Genomic DNA, 5,000 nt, shown 5'->3' with positions numbered 1-5,000 from the left:
TAACTGACTTGCCTTTATAAAGATAAAATAACTTAATAAGAAGTTATATGTTTTCCCCCCAAAAACACTCACTGTCTTTTGGACAGGCAGTTTTGGCTGCCACACCGGCACAAATAGCCACATAACCAAATAACCACATAGCCTGCTGTACCCGGACAGATTATTTATTTTACAGAGGAAAAGCGAATGAGCATAACAAAACTTCCTTGAAATACTATGATGAAATACTATGATGAAATACTCTGATGAAATACTATGATGAAATACTATGATGAAACACTATGAAGGCAAAGTCCCTCTGTCCAGTGTCTGTGTTCTTTTGCTCATCTTAATATTATATTTTTATTTTATTGGCCAGTCTGAGATATGGCTTTCTCTTTGGATCTCTGCCTAGAAGGCCAGCATCCCGGAATCGCCTCTTCACTGTTGACATTGAGACTGGTACAATTTAATGAAGCTGCCATTTGAGGACTTGTGAGGCTTGTGAGTCTGTTTCTCAAACTAGAAACTCTAATGTACTTGTCCTCTTGCTCAGTTGTGCACCGGGGCCTCCCACTCCTCTTTCTGTTCTGGTTAGAGACAGTTTGTCTGTTCTGTGAAGGGAGTAGTACACAGCATTGTACGAGATCTTCAGTTTCTTGGCAATTTCTTGCATGGAATAGACTGATGAGTTTTAGAAGAAAGTTATTTGTTTCTGGCCATTTTGAGCCTGTAATCGAACCCATAAGTGCTGATTTTCCAGATACTCAACTAGTCTAACGAAGGCCAGTTTTATTGCTTCTTTAATCAGGACAACAGTTTTCAGCTGTGCTAACATAATTGCAAAAGGGGTTTCTAATGATCAGTTAGCCTTTTAAAATGATAAACTTGGATTAGCGAACACAACGTGCCATTGGAACACAGGAGTGATGGTTGCTGATAATGGGCCTCTGTACGCCTACGTAGATATTCCATAAATAAATCTGCCTTTTCCAGCTACAATAGTCATTTACAACATCAACAATGTCTACACTGTATTTCTGATCAATTTGATGTTATTTTAATGGACATTGTTTTTATTTTTTATTTAAAAAACAAGGACATTTCTAAGTGACCCTAAACTTTTGAACGGTAGTGTATAAATAGAGAAAGAGATTTTAATATATTTAATATATTTTTTATTTATTTATCAGCTAAATGAATGCAGTGGAAACCCTGTTTCACAGACCATAATGTAGCAAGGAGTACAATCGAGGCCAAAAGTTTTGAGAATAACACAAATATTAATTTCCACAAAGTTTGCTGCTTCAGTGTCTTTTGTCAGATGTTACTTGCCGCCCCCAAACCAAATCAACTCTTAGAATATTAAACCCGGGCTGAAAATCTACTTTTTCACACTACGATTTTACATAATTTAGACAGCAGTATACAAAACATTTTTGGACCCACCAGTGTGTTGTGCTCACATGAACAGGAAGGTGGCGCCGCGGTCCTTGTGTGCAAATTTTGTCATCAAACTTTGTCAACAAACACTGGCATTCTCTGGATGTACAGTCGTGGCCAAAAGTTTCGAGAACGACACAAATATTAATTTCCACAAAGTTTGCTACTTCAGTGTCTTTAGATATTTTTTGTCAGATGTTACTATGGAATACTGAAGTATAATTACAAGCATTTCATAAGTGTCAAAGGCTTTTATTGACAATTACATGAAGTTGACGCAAAGAGTCGATATTTGCAATGTTGACCCTTCTTTTTGAAGACCTCTGCAATCCGTCCTGGCATGCTGTCAATTAACTTCTGGGCCACATCCTGACTGATGGCAGCCCATTCTTACATAATCAATGCTTGGAGTTTGTCAGAATTTGTGGGGTTTTATTTGTCCACCCGCCTCTTGAGGATTGACCACAAGTTCTCAATGGGATTAAGGTCTGGGGAGTTTCCTGGCCATGGACCCAAAATATCGATGTTTTGTTCCCCGAGCCACTTAGTTATCACTTTTGCCTTATGGCAAGGTGCTCCATCATGCTGGAAAATGCATTGTTCATCACCAAATTGTTCCTGGATTGTTGGGAGAAGTTGCTCTCGGAGGATGTGTTGGTACCATTCTTTATTCATGGCTATGTTCTTAGGCAAAATTGTGAGTGAGCCCACTCCCTTGGCTGAGAAGCGGACTCATCAGAGAAAATGACTTTACCCCAGTCCTCAGCAGTCCAATCCCTGTACCTTTTGCAGAATATCAGTCTGTCCCTGTTGTTTTTCCTGGAGAGAAGTGGCTCTTCGCTGCCCTTCTTGACACCAGGCCATCTTCCAAAAGTCTTCGCCTCACTGTGCGTGCAGATGGACTCACAACCTGCCTGCTGCCATTCCTGAGCAAGTTCTGTCCTGGTGGTGTCCCGATCCCGTAGCTGAATCAACTTTAGGAGACGGTCCTGGCGCTTGCTGGACTTTCTTGGGCGCCCTGAAACCTTCTTCACAATAATTGAACCGCTCTCCTTGAAGTTCTTGATGATCCGATAAATGGTTGATTTAGGTGCAATCTTACTGGCAGCAATATCCTGTGAAGCCCCTTTTGTCCAAAGCAATGATGACGGCATGTGTATCCTTGCAGGTAACCATGGTTGACAGAGGAAGAACAATGATTCCATGCACCACCCTCCTTTTGAAGCTTCCAGTCTGTTATTCAAACTCAATCAGCATGACAGAGTGATCTCCAGTCTTGTCCTTGTCAACACTCACACCTGTGTTAACGAGAGAATCACTGACATGATGTCAGCTGGTCCTTTTGTGGCAGGGCTGAAATACAGTGGAAATGTTTTTTGGGGGATTCAGTTGATTTGCATGGCAAAGAGGGACTTTGCAATTCATTGCAATTCATCTGAATCATACAAACTGAGGCAGCAGACTTTGTGAAAATTTAATATTTGTGTCATTCTCAAAACTTTTGGCCACAACTATAGTCTCACACTGTCCATCAGTCACAACAAAGGCAGGGCGACTTTTCACAAAGTGGATTTGAGATAAGAGAGTATTAGGCATATCTCCCCATCCCTTAATACCCTTATCATAAAAGGGAGAGAGAGAGAGAGAGAAAAGGAGAAAGAGAGAGGAGGGGGGAGGGGGGAGACAGAGAGAGGGAGAAAGAGAGAGAAAAAGAGCTAAAGAGAGAGGGAGGCAAGGACCTCAACATGACAGCAGGACATATGCCCATGCAGTGAACAGAGCACCAGGCCCAACCCCCACTATTACACCCGGCCAAGCCCCATCCTGAGACCTAAGAGGTATGTATCAGATGCTCAACATGCTCTGCTCACACCTACTGTGGTGGTCCAGGCCTTACAAACACAAAAACAACTCTAGACAATATGGAACGCAAAGCTTTTACTAGCTCATATGGAATATACAAGGCCTGAGGTCATCTGCCTTTGTCATAAAGAGCAGGAACCCAGACTTGATCAGACCTACTGGTTGCCCTCTAGATTACAGAGAGCTGGTAGTCCCATCCACCAAACTACCAGGTGTGAAACAGAGAAGAGACTCAGGGGGCATGCTAATTTGGTATAGAGCAGGCCTAACCCACGCTATTAAATTAGTCAAAACAGGAACATTTTACATCTAGCTAGAAATGAATAAGGAAATGATCTCAACAGAGAAAAATGTCCTCATGTGTGCTACTTATATCCCCCCAATAGAATCCCCATAGTTTAATGAAGACAGCTTCTCCATCCTAGAGGGGGAGACCAACAATTTCCAGGCCCAGGGACATGTACTAGACTGTGGCAACTTAAAAGCCAGAACTGGACAAGAACCTGACATCCTCAGCACACAGGGGGACAAACACCTACCTGGAGGTAACAGCATTCCCTCCACGATATGCCCCTCTAGACACAAATACGACAACATAACCAACAAAAATGGATCACAACTCCTGCAGCTCTGTCGGACACTCGGTATGTACATAGTCAATGGTAGGCTTCGAGGGGACTCCTGCAGTAGGTACACCTATAACTCATCTGTTGGCAGTAGTACTGTAGACTACTTTATCACTGACCTCAACCCAGAGTCTCCCAGAACGTTCAGTCAGTCCACTGACAGCCCTATCAGATCACAGAAAAATCACACTCTACTTGAACAGAGCAATACTCAATCATGAGGCATCAAAGCCAAAGGAACTGAATAATATTAAGAAATGCTATAGATGAAAGGAAAGTAGTGTGGAAATCTACCCCAACAAAATCTACCAACAACAAATTCAATCCCTTCTAGACAATTTCCTGGACAAAATGTTTCACTGTAATAGTGAAGGTTTAAATATAGCAGTAGAAACACTTAACAGTATATTTGACCTGTCCGCCTCAAGCAGAAAACCTAAGAAAATGATCAAGAATGACAAATGGTTTGATGAAGAATGCAAAAACCTAAGAAAGAAATTGAGAAACCAAAAATATAGAGATCCAGAAAACGCCTTCACTATGGTGAATCACTAAAACAATACAGAAATTCATTGGGTTGGGGGGTGAGACAGGGATGCAGATTAAGCCCCACCCTCTTCAACATATATATGAATATGAAGTCAAATGTTTACTGTTTGCTGATGATCTGGTGCTTCTGTCACCGACCAATGAGGGCCTACAGCAGCACCTAGATCTTCTGCACAGATTCTGTCAGACCTGGGCCCTGACAGTAAATCTCAGTAAGCCCAAAATAATGGTGTTCCAAAAAGTTCCAGATGCCAGGACCACGAATACAAATTCCATGTAGACATCGTTGGAGACAAATTTGACCCCAATAACTACCGTGGAATATGTGTCAACAGTAACCTTGGGAAAATCCTCTGCATTATTATTAACAGCAGACTCGTACATTTCCTCAATGAAAACAATGTACTGAGCATATGTCAAATTGGCTTTTACCAAATTACCGTACAACAGACCATGTATTCACCCTGCACACCCTAATTGACAATCAAACAAACCAAAACAAAGGCAAAGTCTTCTCATGCTTTGTTGATTTCAAAAAAG

The 5,000-nt window shown here is 41.6% G+C and overlaps 1 protein-coding gene across 2 annotated transcripts in view; it reads left to right on the top strand.

Annotated features, from left to right (window-relative positions):
- LOC112224696 (calcium-activated potassium channel subunit alpha-1) overlaps positions 1 to 5,000 on the top strand; it is a 214,727-nt gene that overhangs the window by 35,322 nt on the left and 174,405 nt on the right. The gene's annotated exons all lie outside the window — the stretch shown is intronic.

This window comes from Oncorhynchus tshawytscha, linkage group LG25, assembly GCF_018296145.1.
Source record: "Oncorhynchus tshawytscha isolate Ot180627B linkage group LG25, Otsh_v2.0, whole genome shotgun sequence".
NCBI classification, from domain to species: domain Eukaryota; kingdom Metazoa; phylum Chordata; class Actinopteri; order Salmoniformes; family Salmonidae; genus Oncorhynchus; species Oncorhynchus tshawytscha.
Note: the sequence above shows the minus strand (reverse complement) of the source record. Positions and strands in the feature narration are given on the sequence as shown.